Source organism: Hibiscus syriacus, unplaced genomic scaffold (assembly GCF_006381635.1).
Source record: "Hibiscus syriacus cultivar Baekdansim isolate YM2019G1 unplaced genomic scaffold, ASM638163v2 tig00110954_pilon, whole genome shotgun sequence".
Taxonomy (NCBI): domain Eukaryota; kingdom Viridiplantae; phylum Streptophyta; class Magnoliopsida; order Malvales; family Malvaceae; genus Hibiscus; species Hibiscus syriacus.
In genome coordinates this window covers 472,843-492,986 of record NW_024062931.1, presented here as the reverse complement: position 1 = coordinate 492,986, position 20,144 = coordinate 472,843, and the positions used below count along the sequence as shown (strand labels likewise).

General features: G+C 36.0%; 3 pseudogenes; all 3 read right to left on the bottom strand.

The window, feature by feature from the left end:
* Positions 1 to 5,443: 5,443 nt before the first annotated feature.
* On the bottom strand, positions 5,444 to 6,557 carry LOC120148145 (annotated as a pseudogene).
* Positions 6,558 to 9,019: 2,462 nt separating this feature from the next.
* On the bottom strand, positions 9,020 to 11,001 carry LOC120148144 (annotated as a pseudogene).
* Positions 11,002 to 13,168: 2,167 nt separating this feature from the next.
* Positions 13,169 to 15,891, bottom strand: LOC120148143 (annotated as a pseudogene).
* Positions 15,892 to 20,144: the final 4,253 nt, after the last annotated feature.

The window sequence follows — 20,144 nt, the reverse complement described above, 5'->3', positions numbered from 1 at the left end:
CGATTGCCCTTTTTATGTCCAGTTGTGAAGAACCATTAGTATTTCCACTACTTCTGAGGTAATTATAAACATGATTTTGTATATTAATAATTTTATACATCGTATAACAATTTTTTTCCTGAATAGGTGGTCTACTGATAGGAAAAATCATCAGGAGCTACCTGATGATTTAGAAAAAATTAGGGTGTTAATCGATCAGAAGACTGGCACACAGGTATGAATTTTAATGTTTAAAATTGATTTTAGAATATAGTTATATAATTAGATTATTATTTTGATAAAAATTATATATTATTTTTTTTAGTTTGAATGGGTGTCATATTCTACTGATGATGTGAGGGCGGTAATCCCACCTGAGTTGAGGGGTCCATCAGATGTTTAGATGGCGATGGTCCCTCTGATCTGTTATGCGATCGTCGAGTGGCACTCCACTGATCGCGTGCTCCGGCAGTTTGGTTGTTTTCAACCAATTCCGGAAGCACCTCGCAATTTGGACGAGTTGCATAGCTTAGATAGACGCGGCAAGACAGATACAGATTGGCTGGTGAGGCATCATGGGTGGGTCGTGTTGTGGGAGGATCGACATCGGCGCCTTCCCCATAAGAGCTCATTTATGACCTTTTGATGTATGCTGAGGATTATTATGAGTGGTTCAACAGTAACGGGAAACGTTTCTACTTCCCGAGGATGCACGAGGGCAGACCTTTCCACGACGTTGACAGAGACGCTCACCGACACAGCACCATCGTCCCTCGACTAGTGGATGGAGAGTAGGTGTTTCCGGTTCATCCTCAGCTGCACCAGCATGACCTTCCCAACAGCCACCGCAGCCATATATGATGCCACAACCATATATGATGCCGCCATCGCCTTTCCATTACCAGATGCCACCGCCGCCGCCTTCACCTGGTTTTATGACCCGGCCACCACCACCGTCACAGATGACCCCTCCTGGAGGCTATTATGGTTCTATGTTTGCAGATCTGACTTGGGGTTCATATGCTAGATATTTGGCGGGTTCATCCTCATCACCCATGGCCGCAGCACAGACACCTCCTGTACAGTTTTCACACTCAGCGATGTCTGGGTTTTCCCAGTTTTCCCAGTTTTCATATGCCGGTGGGATAGTCAGTCATACACCTCCAGGGTCCTTATTCTATGGAGGTACTTCATCGTCATCAGCTCCTTATCAACCTGATGTACCTGCTCAGGACGACGACGATGACGATGACGACGATGACAATGGTGACGATGACGATGATGATGACAGCGAGGAGTCAGAACCAGTGATACGAAGAAATCCTCCTCGAGACCGACAGCCATCGCCATGCGGAACACATTCGCAACGTAGGCATCGATAGATTTTTTGTTTAATTGTAATTTTTTATTATTTCTCATTTAATACTTACTTTATTTTGTTAAATTTGTTGGACTTTTTTTAATATATTTTAGTTAATTTGGTTTATTACCATTTAGTATCAGTTATTGTAATTTGGTTATCATTTACCATTTTATTCTTATTGTAAGTTTGTTGTATTTAAATATCAAATTGTTATTAGTTTGATAAAATTTAATAATTGTGTTCATTTTTTTAATCTTCATCAGCGATTATCGAATGGTATTAACTTGAAGTAAATGCAAATTAAAATACAAGAATTATTATTTGATAAACAAATACATCATTTCCTCATCAACTGTTACTTGATGACAACAGAAGTGGACATGTTTTTCTAGTGTGTCATGGGTTTCTACAATGACCACATCTTCTGTCTTGTCTAGATATTTCTCAAATATCCATATCGCAATGAATTCGATTGGATTTTGGACGACCACGCTCCCTCAATAAACTCGGATTTGGTACAATCGGAAGCCAATCTTGAACCTCATCAGGGTCTTTATCATTACCTATGGGGGAAACTCAAATTCATATACCTTAAAAACTTCAGATAGTAGGTATACGAGATCCACAAAATGGTTATAGTCTTGACGTGTATGCGAGCAAGCTGCTATCACATGAGAGCATGGATACTTCAGAGCTTGAAAAAACCCGCAGTCGCACGCTCTGTCCCTTAGATTTACTCTTAGCGACACATCTTCAATCCCTTGAAGAGGTCGGGGCAACTCTGTGACACGAAACATTTCATGCCTTCTAGAGAAGCTTGTTACAGACATTCCATTTGATGCAGCAATTTTTTTATGTAGATCTGCAACTAATCTAGGGTGATAGACATGACCGTCTTGCATCCAGGTTTGAGCTTGTCCCCCCAGCTTCGCAAAAAGCGCCCCCAAACAAAAATATATAGTTTTTACCAAAGCCGCTATAGGTAAGTGACGTGCACCTTTAAGGTTGAATTGATTGCCTCACACGTCCATATCGACACTTATCGATTAGGCTGATGTATTCGTAACCTTCCTCGTTCTTCGCCCGCAAATCTTGAAGCATTGATTCAAACGTTCGAGGAAGTAGTTCGTAACCTGATCAAAAAATGTATAACTTACTAACTTGCTTTCACTTACCTATGCGCACAATTAATTGACGCTCATCATTCTTCTTGTACCTTCCATAATAGTTCGCAACAATGTGTCGGAGACAATACATATGTTGGACAAAGGGTGGTTGCCACACTGGACCCAAAGACTCCATTGCTGCTTTGATCCCAGCTCCGCGATCTAAAATGACATAATTTTTTCCCTCGTGATAACATGTGCACGTAAATTTCGGAGAAAAAAAGCCCAAGAATCTGTATCTTCTCCTTCGACAAGAGCAAAAGCAACTGGAAGAATGTTGCGATTGCCATCTTGGACAACTGCCAATAATAAAACTTGCTTGTATTTTCCATATAAGAAAGCCCCGTCGATCTGGACCACAGGCTTGCAGTATTTGGCAGCATTAACGCATTGTGGGTAACTCCAAAAAACCTGGTAGAATTGGCATCGATCGCGAAGAACTCGATCATTATGGTATGCATAAGAGGGTTCGAAGTCCACAATTGTCCCATGATTCAACGTCCGCACCAGCCTAAACCAACCTGGAAGTTCGTTGTAAGATGCATCCCATTCGCCATGAAGTTTGACAATGGCATTTTGTTTTGCCAACCAAGCTTTTTTATAGGAGACGGTGTACCCATACTGCGACTGTATAGCTGAAATCAACACTGCAACAACTATATGAGAGCTTGCTTTTACCATGGGCATGATGGCTTGGCATATCACTTCAGAGTCCAAGTTCGGATGATCTTGGCTGACCCCTCCAGTACAACATGTGTGAGGACCGTTGTATACTGTTAGTTCCCATATGTTGTTTTTCCTCTTCATTTTCGATACGTGAACCATCCAATTGCATCTGTTTTCGCGTCGGACACAGTAGCATACATATTTTTCGGTCGTCGATCGGTTGACTCTAGACTTAACAGAATTACGGATATTGTAATTTTTGATAGCCATCATCGCTTATTCTTTGTTTGAAAACTCCATGCCTAAAGATAACTCACCATCATTTATTGATGAGTAATATACATAGTCACCGAGATGAGGCATATCCGCAAATTCTGGACCGTACATTGCACATAATCATCTTCATACATGTGTGCAGGAGGGTCAGTTTGTGCCATATTTCCTAGAACTTCATCATCATCGGAGTTGAATTGCGGTGATTCTGGGTGAATGAATAGTCTAGTCTCAGCACCATCCACCAGGCTCACGAAGCGGTTCTTCTGGTGGAGATATGGTTCCTCCATGCTCTCCACATTTAGGTCGAAGAACCTACTACTTGCACGCCTTCCCCTTGAACTGGAAGGCATATCGACATTGAGATCGAAAAAGCTCGCAGTCGAATGCCTCCCCTTGGAGCTTGAAGCCATCGTGTCAAATGGAAACTGCACAGATGGTTGCGTCGATGGCATCTCCATATTAAGGTCAAAGGGATTTGCAGATGAATGCCTTCCCCTTGAACTGGACGCGGTGTTGCCATACGCATTGTTCATGAACCCACCTCGGTACATATCATAAGGAGTTGCAGATGAATGTCTCCCCATTATGGCATTAAAATCATTACACATTATTGTAGTCGAGCTGTCAACTTGATCAATTGTTCAGCCAACCCATAGTGTGAGCTTAAAGATTGACCCGAACAACACGCACTTGAACAAATGTGCATACATCTCAATAGCGGCGTCTGAATAATTACTTTGAGCTTCAACCATCATTTGAACATCATTGTTCGAAAGTTCGAACGTTGTATAAGTTAATGGCAACAATGATGTTGGAAATCTGTATTGCAACGCGACATCTTCTGTTACTTCCAACATGAATCTTCCTCGAAATCTTCGTTATTAGCTCCTCAAGAGTTATGTTTCTCTTGAATGATTTTAACACGCTCATTTGATACGAAAACAACGCTGGTTTCATCTTCTCGAATTTCACCATCATAATAAACAATAGCTGAAAGTCGCGCCATTCTTTGAGTTTAAAAGTGCGACAATATATATCTGCAAAAAAAAATAACTTAAACAAACTTGATTAAATAAATTATATATGAACGAAAATATAACATAATAAATTTTTACACATCAACGTAAATAATTAAATAATATAATTTATATTTACCTGCACCGCAAACTATTTCGACGTATGCTCCACTTTTCAATTTTACAAACATAAAAATTAATTGAAAATAATTAGTATAATATTTTTTCAAATAATGATAATAAAAAATAAGTATAATTAAAAAATTATAACAAAATTACCTTATAACGAAAAATCACACGAGCTTCTAAATCAAATTTGAGAAGATTACGAGAATTATTACTCGTTGACGGAATTGTTGTATTAATTTATAAGAGAGAGAGATGCGAGGAGTGAGCCGGATGAGAGTATTTATAAGTATATAAGGCGCGGTACCTGTACCGCGCTATATTATAAAATATATAGCGCGGATTAGGACCGCGTTAAATATAATTTTGGTACGACGTATAGCGTGGCCCCTGATTCGCGTTATACCCCTATGTGGGATATAGCACGCCACGTGGCGTATAGCACGTATCAGGGGGTGCTATATCTCACGTGTACCCAGTCAGCGTATAGCGGTTCAGGGGGCGCGCTTTCCTCCACGTGGCGCCAAATCAGCATATAGCGCGGTGCAGGGGCGCGCTTTCCTGCTAAGGATGTTAGATCGAAAATATAATATGACCGGTGTTAGATCGGTAATAATACCGATCACCGGTGATATACCGGGAAAATCACCACATTTGAATTCATACTATAATCTATGCTTCATGATGAAAGCCTAATAAAAAAAATGAAGATTGAAAATTATACTCTCTTAATCACCTGGATCAATGAGTAGGAGAAAGATGATAACAAGTTTCCAAAATGTATACAAAGAGTGGTGGGATTTATGAGCATTAACATGAAAAATCCTTTTCATATTTCTCAAACTTGAAGCTCACTGGTCACTAGGGTTCGATGAGGAAAAAACTTTGCGCTCTGATCTGTTCCTACTCAACATTCTCTTCAAAGAGAGTGTCAAAGAAGATGATGATGCTGGAAGATTATCATTATCATCAATGGCGGCAACAACTTGATGATGACCAGAACCGGATGAATCATTAACATCCTCACCATTCAATATTTCCAACGAACTCACTTGAGAATCCGCATCACGCACAGGAGCTCTGCAAACGGGGCAATTCGAGTGAGAGTGCAGCCACATGTCGATGCATTCGACATGAAAACCATGGCCGCACTTGGGTAAGTTCCTTCCGACTACATTATCCACGAATGGACTTAAACAAACAACACACTCTAAACCAAGCTTGCGTTCTTCCGCTTTGTAAACAAACATTGATGAAATGGCCTAGGGATCGAGACCCTTTGACAGGGTGCTCGGAAAGTAGCGTCGAGTGTGAAGGCGGAAGCGGTCGGGTTGGAAGTGGGATGGGGAAGAAGATCGACTTCTTTGGCGAGCTTGAGCCAAGTATCATTTGGCGTAGACATGGGAGAAGCACAAAGAGGATTACGAGGAGCAAAGAGACGATGGCAGCTAGCAGTACACTGCCATCGTAGGAAGAAGGAGCTGAGGAGATGAGAAAAAGGATTTGAGGTCTCCTCTGGAGATACATAGAATGGATAACTATGACATCACAAATTGAGTAAAATACCATATCTTAGAGAAATGAAAACATTAATGGAAGGTAATATTTATAAACGATGATGTTACATATCCAGATGGTTACGTGAAAATTAAGTCGTTTGTTGCCATGGGTGATTAATAATGGGAATTCCCTTCAAATATATTATTACATATGGAGATTATCATATGTAGTGTGTATTTAAGAATGAAAAGAGAGAGAACAGGGGTTTGGAAATGGACTCGTGTCGCGAAGGCAACGGCGGCCTGAGGAAATGGGTTATAGGGTCCATCAAGTGATTGGTTTAGGGAACCCATTCCCAATGCCTAAAGGGGTAATCTTTTTGTGACATTTGAGTTCAATTGCTCCCTTCACCAGTTTTGGTGACAAGAGGTGAAGGGTCAGTTCATTTGGGACCATAAGCCCCATGTGAACCCAACCAGACTGAGCTTCCCTTTTGACTCCCACCTTTTTCGGCCAATTTACTTTTCTTGACCCTATCCCACCACCGCAATGTCCTCCAAGGCTGTCAGGGATTGGAACCTGCCGTTAACGATGTGGCACTTAAAAATATTTTGGTATAATTATAGAATCGGTCCATATTACTTATACATTCTTTCAATTTGATCCTCATTTACTAAATTAAAATAATAACACTTCTCATCATTCGATTAAATGACTAAATTTATTTTAATTTATTTTTAACTTAAAGATTTATTTTCCTTTAAAAAGATTGAAAGAAAATAAACCATTTACTTGTTGGTTGTTACCCTACGCTTTCTCATATAATAGAGCAACCCTTCTCCCTCTCTTTGAGAAATAGTTTTTTTTAACAGGATATTTCATTTATCGAAAGTCGTATCAACAAACGTCTTGTCAAGTACAGACTGAACAAATACAATTGTAACTATCGAAATAAATATAACAATGATCGATTATCTAAAGAGAAGGTGGGATTTGAAAGGAAAAATGGACAAAATTAAACCATTGGGCCAAGACATCCATTCTATTATTTTTATACAATAAATAATATATCTTGTAGCTTAGTAATTTTCTTTTTAGACAACAAATAAAATAATTAATAAATAAAATTTAAGAATATTTTTACATTAACAAAAAAATACAAATATATATATATTTTAAAATATATTAACTTAAAAATAAATATAAAATATATTTTTAATATGAATATATAAGAATATATTTTTAAAATATATTAACTTAAAAAATTATTATTATACGAATATAATCGAACATATATATTTTTAAAATATATTTAAAATATTATTATATAATATTTTTTAATACGAATATAATAGGATATATATTTTTAAAATATATTGACTTAAAATTTTATTATTTTAATATGTTTTATATATTCGTAAATTTTTAATGTAAAAAATTCATAATTTTTATTTATTATTTATTATTTTTGTATAAAGAAAAATTTACTAAAATACAAGATATATATTGTTGTATAAAGATAATCAAATGGATGTTTTGACCCAATGGTTTGGTTCTTTTCATTTCACCTAAGGGGCCCTGAATTCAAATCCCATATTCCCTGTATAGATAGTTTAATTGAAGCATTTAAATAGTTGGATGATCTGTTGATCAAATTGAAACATCGATGATCAAAATAATTTTTGACAATAGTTAAGTGGTCACTCGTGCAGTTTACCATTTTCAAAATATATCTAAATATTTAATTTATAATCAAAATTTGATTAAGATAATATAATATAATTTGAGTTTAAGTTTTATTTTCATACAAGAATTTAACTTGCAAACTTATTATAATGAAGCTACCATAAATTGCTTAAAGCCGATTTGATTTGATGATATATGTGTTAAAACTGAAATTATGGTATCATCTCACTTTGGATTCTTTATAAGTAGGAAAAACACTGTTATTTACACTTGTTGAAAAACTTATATATCATGTAAGAGTATTTTTAACTAATCATTAGTATTCGATTTATTGATCACAATATAAATCAGATATTACAGGCGATAGTGACTCTCCCAACCTAATTTACTCTATTTGTAAACGGCAGAGTTCGAACATTGACCTTACTTAAGAGATATAGTGTCTGATCCTACTAGATCAATTGGTTGTAAGAGTGAATTTTTAATTTTCAAACAAATTTTTTTGAATTGATAAAACAATTTTTAATAATTTTCAATAATTATTTTTAAGAGATTTGAGAAAATTCAAACTGATAAAATGGTAGACAACACAATTAATCGATTTTTAGAACCATAAATGACCTCATCGAATGATATTTACACTTGTGGAAAACTTAGACATCATCTAAGAGTAATTTTTTTAATTAATCATATTTTTATCTATTGATCAATTAATTCAGATCGAGTATTAATCAATTAAGTAATATTTTTTAATTTTTAAGAGATTTTGAGAAAACGATATGAATTACCTAGTTTTAGAAGACCCATCCGGGAGTCGAATCGAGGTCGCTGGATTTAAAGTCACTAACCACTGCACCATGGAGCCATTGGGAATTTTGAACAGTAAACTCTTAATTTTTTTAAAATCAATTTAATCTATACCTTTTTTATTCAATTAAATCTTTATAAAAATTTGAATCAATTAAAATCTTAAACTAAAAACTATATCAATTAAATTTGTTTATTCAATTTTAACCTTGAAATCTTAAATTTGGAGTTGATACTATCAATTATTTCTATAATTTTTTTAAATTATAAAATAAAATTTTTAAATTTTTAAAAAAGTGAGGTGACAATATCATGTAATGACACATGATACAACTTTTTTTTTTTAAAAAAAGTCTATTAAAATTATCGATCTACGTTATTATATTGTTTTTTTTATAAATAATACTATTAGCAGTTTTGTCTTTAAGGGTAATGAACTAACGAGACATCAAAAAATACATTGGGCTAGAACATGTGTGTGGCTATTGCTTGTGATCACCAGAGTTGCTTATATCCTTCAATTCTTGGAATGCACGAATGGTCTCTGCATCAAAACCACCTGCGAACTGAAATCTTGAAATGGTTGGTTAAAGGCTAAAAAAAGAATTTAGAAAGCAAAACGAGGATTTTGGTCGAGACGATTTTTGAAGGGTTACCTGGTGAACTCTGTATGCAAATCGAACTCCTTGAAGCAAGAGATTGTTTTCTTGCGAGCATTGGTCGGATTGCAGTTCTTTGGTTGTTCTTTTCATGTACTCCCTCGCCAGCCTCAATGAGCTGAATTTCATCTGCAATGCCGAAAAGAAAGATACGATGGATATCTCACCTTCGTTAGTGTTATATCTCCGGATATATCTTCCACATATTTCTCAGTCTTCACACAAATCTCTCCGTTGGTCGGAGTCTTTAAAAACTCATGTCTTTCTAGCACGAGTCCTCAAATGAACTACAGTGTGTAGACGAGACTTGGACAATATCTCTTAGAAGTTCATGTGACTTACCGGAACGAAATTAGGTCTAATCACCAGATAATTTTTAATATGATAAACCTAAAATGACGGTTTGAACCTTGATTTTTCACCCAAAATGAGTGAGTTAAATTTGTTCTCCTCAAATTAGCTGAGGTTAATTTTGTTAGTTGGACGATCCCTTTACATGCACTTCATAGTTGAATATAGGGTCTACCTACCTGACCAATCAAACCAGTTTCCAACATCCATTCCCACGGGATCTGCAAATCCCTGTACTTTTACTGCTGCTTTCTCTCACCCTTTCCATGTTGTTCACACTTTGCTCCAACCTGCAAGTTTTTGTCAAATTCTTCGCAGTTAATTTATACTGTTGATTCGAAGTGCCCAAGTTTATAGCAAGTAAGACAGTTTATACATGCTCGCCTGTCTTGCAATGCTTGCATCCTTTTAAACTCCGAATTGAATGGCTCTCTGGGGTTGGCTTTGAACGATGATACTTCCGCTTCCAGGCTCTTTAAGTCTCGGTAGCTAAACGCAGCTTCCCTCAGAGCATCGGCTTTTCGCTCTGGCCAATGCGGGAAATGCTTCAGAACTGCCCTCTCGTCCACCAGGGAAGATAGTTCTTGATCTAACCATTTCACGAATGCTTCCACGTCTATGTCTTGAATGCCGCGGTTTGGACCTCCGAGATCAAGCGATTTATGAAGTCCTTCTTTTTCGACGTCGGATTTGATCTGTTTTGTGATCGAAATCAACATTTTGTAAGAAAGAGAATGAGTGTTTTGGATTTAGGATGTGAGAGGCAAATGTACTTACAGCTGAAACGTAGGTTGATCGTTTTCAATTTCACCTATCATGTTCTTAGTAAATGCGAGCAATGGGGTTGCTGCCGTGTTGGTTTTGTTTTCGGTGTTGGCATCTTTCCTCGTTAGAGAACGATAAAGCTCCCCGACTTCGGTACACGACGGACTGATCTCGAGACAGATAACAATTTCGGTGGCAATGGTGGCGCTGGCGGTGCCGGTACCGGTACCGATGGCGCTTTAGCTTTGCTTTCACTTACTTCCTTTGGGACACAGAGATAAAAGGATGACGAGGCCTTGATGGCGGTTTTGGTGTTTCTAATTGCCTTTCTTTTCTCATACCCGATTCCTGGAAACTCGGCCTTGGATATACACTTTCCAATCCGGCAAATCCGACGGTTTCTGCAGCGACGCATTCGTAACGCAGTCGTCCTTCAAGTCATGCAACTTCTTCCAAAGCAATGATTTTCTCTCATTGTCATGTGCCTTGAGGGAACTGACCTGCGCTTTCAAACGAACTACCTCCTGTTTCAGGTCCTGATTTTCTTTCACCAATGAATCATTTATAGCCAAAGAAGCGAGTTGTTTCTTGAGGAGGCTGATCGGTTGATGGAGTCCCGATTCATCGTCTCCGAGTGGCATTTTCTCCTCTGTTTTCATCAAAATGAAGAGATAAGAAGAGCTCGAGTATATATCAATTTTGCTATTATTTTTCAACCTTTTATAATTAGTTTTGAAGCAAGCTAGGATTAGCGGCTTAGCTAAGGCTGATGTGTTGTATTTGCATGAGCTTGGTGGCACTAAATTAAGTGGCTACTGCATTGTAGTTGTCCTCTGAAAGCCATGTTAGGTGCAACATTCAGTTCTGGTCAAATGTTACCTTTAGACTCCTGTTGTTTAATTCATTCTATATTTCCCTACATTATACCGAAATTGTTTTTTGTCTAATTCTACTACAGATAGTCCCTGTACTTTTGTCAAACCCTTTTTCATTCCAAGTGTTAGCTCCTATGTTTACATTGCATTGCAATTGGCTGGAGTTTGCTTGAGAATGAAGGGTAAAATTAAAGGGAAAAAAGAGAGAATATTGATTATTACAGCTTACCAGAATAAATGTTTAATTTTACTTGAGGGTTTTCCCTTCCTTTTACATTCACATGCATCTCTATTTCTTCTAGGAAAAGAAAAGAAAAGTTGGGTCTATCAAGATTTGTTCTTGTAGATGTTAGTTTTCTCTTCCTTTTTAATCTCTACAGGTCTAACACTTATTTTAGCCCCTCTACTATTGAGCTTCAGGATATAATCCCTTTCTATATTGATTTTTTTCCATTAACCAAGATAACTAAGAGTGTTATTAATTTGAATCTACTAATAAAATAAAGGGACCAAGCTGCGATAAATTAAAACAAGCAGATTAAATCTCGAGTCTCGATCATATCAGTGGGACTAAAATCAGGATTAGACCTAAAGAGTAATTATATTGAAGTAGGGGAAGGAGAAAATATGAGAGAAGCAAAGTGGAGTTTTCAGGGGTGGTTGAATCAGATTAATGACGGGTAAGGACTTGGAATTTGTAGCACAACTTTGGGATTAATATATAAAAAAACACCCCAGAGGCATGCAATTAATTTATATTTCATAATGGGGAAGAGGGTCTACATTAACAGATCAGACTTGGTTGTAAGGGATACCCTATTTTTGCACAGGGTACATGCTTCCATCACCATCTTTAGGTCATAAATGAATGAGTTCCCTAATGACCAGGGAAGATAATGGCAAATGCCCAGTGACAAGGGGAACATTTGGTATTCATTGTGGGTCAAATTCAATAAAAAGTTCCTTGTATGTTTAATCCCTCTATTGTATTGTCATTATTTCTAATCTTTTTACTTTTCGAAATATGTGTTTTTTTATTAATTTTGTTAAATAATTTGATGTGTTTTTTATAATAATAATAACTGGTAACTTGATATATAACTTGACATTTTTATAATTAGACACGTATATATAATTTGTTTCTTTCTTTTAAATTTTATATTTTTAATTTTTTTCAAAATGTATATTTTTAATCCTTAGTTAATAATAAAAAAATAATAAAATCATTAATGATTTTCATATAATATTTTTAAGTTATTTGCTACTTGTGATATAGCATTTATTTTTGGGTTAGGATCTAATTACACCTGATATACACCCTTTTAGGATCATCGGATGAGAGAAAATCGAAGGTTGAGATTAACTCTTTGTTTTTTCTTCTCTTGATATCTTCTCATTTCCTACTATTAATCTCAGTTTGATCAACGATTTTAAAAGGGCGTAAAACATTTTAGTTTTACCCTATATAATTGGATCCTAACCCTTTATTTTATATTATGAAAACAGATCTCCATTTATTTTTGAGAGTGAAGTAATAGTAATGTTAACAATTTGGACTAGCTATTAATATTATAATAATAAGAGATTGAATTATGTAAAATTAAAACTATAGAGATTAAATCAAAATTTTAGCATAGTAGGGGGAGCAAGACCTTAAATCGATCTAATTATGTGTGCCAGTAACAAAGCTGATGGAAATTTCAAAATTATAAGAAAACTCAAAGAAGTTTTATTAGATGTATGCACAATTATGAATTTTATTACCAATCAAGCTGCAAAGACTTAATTAAAATGAAAATGAGTTTTGCATGTCCACACTGTTATTTACTGAATATTTTATGGTAAGATTACTTGCATTATAAGAATACTTGCATTATGCATCAGATCATGACACACATGTATATCATACTTTAACAAGATTATCTAACTGATATGTTCTGAATGGTTAGTATGATAAGGTAAAAGGGAAAACTGTTCAACATGAAACTACGAAGCATGGAGGAAGAAAGCTGATGGCACATCCACATCTTATTCATACAGTATCACATAGCCCTTGCATATTATTACTCAAGTTGTCAGAACCGGAATTCTCTTGTGACCGATAAATGCTTGCCGAAGCGTCTGATACCCGTTTCTGTAGTGCTCAAGACTGAAGCAAAGCTGCCTTATCGCTTCGCGTTTTGATTCCTCTCCCTCGAGTATCGTTACTCTTTGCTTCTCGATCTCATCCTCTAGTTCCTTAACTTTTGATTGCAACTCCTCCTCCAACTTTTGTGCTCCTTCAGCTTTAGCAAGTAGCTTCACATGTTCCATATGCAATTGGTGAAGATGCATGTCCATTTGAACAATCCGAACTTCCCTCGACCTAAGCTTGGCCTCCAGCGAATACATTTTGCTCTTAAGCACGTTTCTCTCCGATTTTGAAGTCTCAAGGTCTTCATTTAAGACTTTAATACAACTGCTGCTCTCAACAAGCTCCAGTTTCAACTCCGCAATTTCTCTTTGAACCGTATCGAGCTGACACTGCAAATCTTGAATTTTCTCATAAAACTGCTTCTCGTGAAGCTTCAAACTAGCATTTTCTTTCTCGGAACCCTCGAGCATTTCTTTAGTAATGCTTAATTCTTCCAACAATGCCTGCAGCTTGCTGTCAACATGTTGCTTTTCTTTCTCCAGTACGCCGATCTTATTTTGAAGTTCTAACGCTTGATTAACCTCAATTTTAAGCCTTCTGCTCTCCAATCTCGAAGTCTCAAGGTCTTCATTCAAGATTTCCATGCAGCTGCTTTTCTCAGCAAAGCTCCAGTTTCAACTCCACAATTTCTCTTTGAGCCGTATCGAGCTGACACTGCAAATCTTGAATTTTATCATAAAACTGCTTCTCGTGAAGCTTCAAACTAGCATTTTCTTTCTCGGAACCCTCGAGCATTTCTTTAGTAATGCTTAATTCTTCCAACAATGCCTGCAGCTTGCTATCAACATGTGCTTTTCTTTCTCCAGTACGCTGATCTTATTTTGAAGTTCTAACGCTTGATTAACCTCAATTTTAAGCCTCCTGCACTCAAATTTCAAAGTCTCAAGGTCTTCATTCAAGATTTCCATGCAGCTGCTTCTCTCAGCAAGCTCCAGTTTCAACTCCACAATTTCTCTTTGAGCCGTATCGAGCTGACACTGCAAATTTTGAATTTTCTCATAAAACTGCTTCTTCTCAAGCTTCAGACTAGCATTTTCTTTCTCGGAACCCTCAAGCATTTCTTTAGTAACACTTAACTCTTCCAACAATGCCTGCATCTTGCTATCAACATGTTGATTTTCTTTCTTCAGTACACTGATCTTATTTTGAAGTTCTAATGCTTGATTAACCTCAATTCGATCAGGCTTGCTCATTTCTGCACTTTCTTCTATCAATGACTCAGAGCGAGTTGTGCTGAGTTGTTCGTACTTTTGGAGTTCAATCTTCAACGAAGTGATTTTCTCTTCGGAAAGCTGTATTCGTTCATTAGCAATTTTCATTTCCTCTTCATACTCTCTAATTCTGGCAAGAAGATCCGAATTATCATTTTTTGCTGCCCTTTCAGTATTCTCTTCCTCTAGCATCCGTAGCTTCTCTTTCATTTCATGGAGCTCAATCTCCAATCAGCCATTTTCCCACTTTCACCTTGATCACCCTCATTCCCTGATGAAATGAGTATCAGCAGATTCCGATTCAGAATCTGTGAAGAAATGACTTATCTCCTTTGGGTGCACATCAGAGCTGTTCCCACCAGATGCAGGAAGACATCAAAACCAGCAGCACGTGGGCCAGATTTACGACCAGACTTACGAGGACTCGCCTTTGGTCCGGAAGGGACAACTATAGGGAAGATCAGAGCCGATTTCAGAGATGCCAGAACCCTGAGATTGAATGTCTGATGACATATCCTTCCTCAATTCTCCCGTCAGATGATCATAACGCTCTGCCAAAGAACGATACATGCGGTATAACTCCTCAACTTGAGTTATAAGTTCCGGTCTCTTCTTATAATACATCTCAGCCTTTTTCGCAAAGGAGTCTGCATCTTCTTCAATAAGCTTCAACATCTTCTTGACTCTACGATCCATTTCTGTAGTCAGCAATCTTACAGTATTTTCTCTTGTTTGACGATCAAGCAATTCAAATTATTCAGAAACAAACTCCCGTATGAGAGTATAACGAACATAAACACTTGCTACGTTAAGAACATAAACAAAATCTTCACTTTACAGATAGGAAGATCACCATAATCATTAGAACATTTAGCTCTGTATGCACATACAAGAAAGAAGAAAGCAACAAACGGAATCATGGGAGAAAGATAAGAATTAAACCCATTTTCTTCTAACATCTCATTTCAGCTGCAACGAACTAAACAACAAAAAGCATGTTGACATACCATATGTTCTTTGACCAAACGCCTTTCCCAGTATAAATATATAAGCATCTTACTCACCCTCAAGATTTTCTGCAAGCCATTTCGAGTTCTTGGGGCTGATGTGGCTGTCCCACCACCATGAATGCGACTTTTGGACTCTATTTTCCTCATACTTCTAGTTAGCTGAGCCTAAAAAAGATGAAGAAAAAAACAGATTATGCAACTAAGGAGAGATCTTCACTTTACAATGATAATGAGATACCATAAGTTATTTTGGTGGCAAATCTGATAGGACATAATGAGATAACAGTTACTTGGCAAGCAAAACAAAATGCTCTAAAGAATCACTCAATATCGGAAGACACCAGCTTCTGTAAAAGTTACAATTTGTTGAGAACTGAAGTGTTGGCTATAAATTTCAATTTGGTTAAAACACAAGTACATTTTGTAGTATTGATTCCTATCAAAACGCTTAAGTAAGGGATTAATTTCAATTCCATACCGAAGAATTCGCCATACTTAAAGGTGGTTGGAAGTGAGATGATCAGAATCAGGTACAAAAACCCTGTGTTCAGAGAAATAGTGCAGATATCAGTTGCATAATTCATAGTCTATTCAACCTGCACAACTGATTACATTTTGAACAAACGCATATGATGATAACAATACATGAAATACTGAATCAAATTCTTGTGATAATGGCAATTGAACATTATTAAATAACCAATAAAATGAATGGTTGAATTGATGAGTTCCACACCATGAAATCAAACTGTAAGACTAATATTCAGTTGTTCCCCGACTTGAAGACAAAGATTGGTACTGGTAATTCCATTAACAGAACAGCATTTCGTCATTGGTAAGAAGAAGAAAACCATAACCAGACTGAAAAGAAGAAAGTAAACCCCCCAAAAAAAACTTTATTCGCAAAAGGACAAATCTAAAACATCTGACCAAGAAAACATGTAAAAACGCTCGATTTCCAGAACCCAGAAAAGTGTTTCAAAATGGTAGAGGAAAGGGGAAAACTTACAGGAAAAGGCAGAGACTTTCGATAGGTGATTGTTGGTCGCGTTCTTTGGGATAACAAGGGGTGAGGGGAAGGTACAGTGCGTGTGTGTGTGTGTGTGAACTAAATGAGAACGTATGGGCGAGGGAAACGCCACGCCAGCTCACAACAACAAAGCAACTAGGTCAACGATTTTATTTGACCTTTTTTAACAACGCTTTTAATCTGATTGTAAAGTCGTGGACTTTAGCATCTTGAGTCAATGGCAGTGCTAGCCGTGGTATATGAATATCTACACCGACATTGGGTTAAAAAAATGGAAAGGGGTGGGGTGAGTCATTATCAAGTATGGAGGCATTGCCACCTAACCCATCTGCTTGCGTTTGCCAAAAAAACGAGTATTTCCATTTCAGTGTTGACTATTTCTCTGTTGGTCACCTAATTGATAACCTAAATCCTAAGTTCGGTTAATTATGGCATTACAAGATTTGCAGTTAAAAAATTAACCCAAAAAACGTTAGTTACTTAAAATGTTGCCGCGTAATATTAGAAAGGGTGATTGTAGTTTTTGGGTAAATTATGTATTTAGTACCTAAACTATCAGTTTTTATCCATTTTAGTACCTAAACTTTTATTTTTTCCAAAATCATACATAATGTTTAGTTCTTATTTCATTTTAGTATCTGCAATTAAAACTTAACACATTTAGTACCTAAACTATCAATTTTGGTCTATTTCTGTACCTAAACTTTCAATCCCTTCAAAACTTAACGTTAAATTTTGAATGGGATACTAAAATGAAACAAAAACTAAAGCTTTTAATGGCGGTGTACTAAAATGAAATAAAACTAAACTTTATCTATGATTTTGAAAAAAATAAAGTTTAGGTACTAAAATAAACCAAAACTAATGGTTTAGGTACTAAACACATAATTTATTCTTTGTTTTATGTTTACTCCTTTTAATTTGGGTAAAATATTAATGTACGACACTAGAATTATTTAGGTGTCAAAGTTTAGAAGAACTTATCTGAGATCGAAAAAGATAAGAGATGAGAGATAAGGGGCACTTGAATGAGGGACGTCGAGAAAATATGAGAATAAGGTTCAAATTGAATTATGAACATCTCTTTCATGAGGAGATATCTGTTGGAAAAATATGAATGAATTGATTTATTCAATCATGACTATTCAACATCTCTATTCATGAAAAATAGTTAAGTATTTTCATGAAAATAGTTAATTCATTTCACCCAAAAAGTCAAGTCTTTTCATGTTAACCTTTTCATCAAAAGATTATAATTTTTAATCAAATGATTATGTCATTTCATTTAAGGGTGTTAACCTTTCAATACAAATTCCTCTCCATATATAAAGGCTAAGTTGTGACACATCTCAAAACACAATTTTTCCTATTTTCTTTCAAATACTTTCATTTCAATTCTCCGATTCTTCCAAAGTCATTTTCCGATGATAGATAAAGACAAATATTGTGTTCGATTGTTCATTACAGTTGTGCTTACTTTTGTGAACGTTTGTTGTTGTATCCTGAGAGACCGACGTCCAACGTTACTCAAAGCACCGAGGAAATGACGAACTGTTCATACATGCCTCAACAAAACTCTTCTGCTATTTATTCAGTTTCATCCGATTACAGGTTCTATTTTAATTTCATATTTTTTAACTTTATTATTGAAACGAAATTTTTAGATTATAATAATACAACACTATTTTTCAATATTTTGCAACAATATCATCATTTTGTGTACTCCATGTCCTTAAATCTCTATGGTAGCTTCGAGTAATGGGATGAGGAGAGATAATGTTTCTCAGGAAAATAGCTAAGATTAATATGACTGAAAATAAATTTATCTTGTCAGCCATTTATGCTTCACTCTTTCTAGTTTGGGTGAAGAATTGCAGCTGTAGAAAGAAAGTTCTTGATCAGTATTCCTCTATGAAAGAGAGTCAGTCATAAGAAAAAAAGATAGAAAAATAGTATCTATGTTGTGGAATGTTCGACCTCCTTTTTAATCTTGACTAAGATGTATTTATAGTGACCTTAGTCTCATGATATCATATTTGGGTTAATTATGATTATTTGTAGATTAATAGGCTAAATAGATCTAGTATACATACTTTGAATTTCGTTCTAAGATGTTACATGAGTCTATCAATGATCTTATCATTGTATTGTACTCACTCTAGAGACTCGTGTCCAGAAGGAGAAGGCTCCTTGGAGTCTCCAGAGAGCAGAAAGGCTTATTTAAGGGTCTCATCTGGCTGGTAGTTTTCGTAGGTCATGATTAGTAAAGGCAAGTAATCTCAAGAGATATAACAGACATCATGAAATTTAACATCCTAGTTTATTACTAATCTGATTTATTCAACTAGTGAGTGTGGCCAGGTGAATCACAATCTCTTATTTATTGGTTGCCAAGTCGGCAAAAAGCATGCTTGCTAACAAGAGGTCGAAGCCATGTCATGTGAAATCAAGCCTATAATAGTGTCAAGAGCTTATAGGGTGAAATCATGGTGTTATAGAATATCTTCGGAGATTCAATGTGGAGGTATAATACTTTCCCCTTTAGATGAGAACATCATAAACCGACCTTTTTTAGACATTTTTGTGTCGTAGGATCCTAACGAAGTTGCAGTATTGAAAGCGGTCTACTCCTGATTTAGACGGAGAGTAATACGATGTAATTCTTATATCACATTAGTGTTAAGCATTTCCTAGAAGCTTTTGAAAGTTACCGAGTAATTCTCGTATTATGGGTCTAGTAAATTGTTATATACTTCAACAGATCGATATAATCAACCAGATACTTTGAGAGGTTATAAGCAGTTGTTTTATTAATTAACCTAATTATATTAAGAATATCTTAACACTTGGAACGGGCATTCAACGTAATAGTTAGGAGGTGCATCTCAACATTATTGAGCAAAGATCTTTGAACGTTTGAGGCGTTTCAACACTTTGTAGCTTACTAGGAGTCTGAGTAGACTCAACTATACATAACCCTAGGTCATCGCATTTTCAATTTGATTTTTATTAAGAGTCTGTGGGGTGATTGCGATAGGTATAATATTTGTTCACATTAATTATTAACTATTGACCACGTATATAGACCTTGCAGACGTAGCTGCTCGAACCCAAGACTTGTAAGTAAAACAACATTTCATTTAACTACTGAGGTCACTAGATGGATTCTTTCAATTTAATTTTAAAAGCATGGGCTTAAGCATTTTTAATCAATGGCAGTGATAGCATGAGATTGGTATCCATACAAAAAATGCAGGAAAGAGGTGGGTCAATATGTATTATTCAATACTTAAATTACAGAATGTTACGAGATTTGCAGGTACAAAAAAATTGCAATTAACAAAAAGAAATCCCTATGCTATGTTATCTAACCTGAGAGAAACATGGATGTGTTTGTTTTCACCTTTAAAGAGTTTTTCATGATATAACTAATTATTTGAAATAAATTTTGAGTAATTTAAATT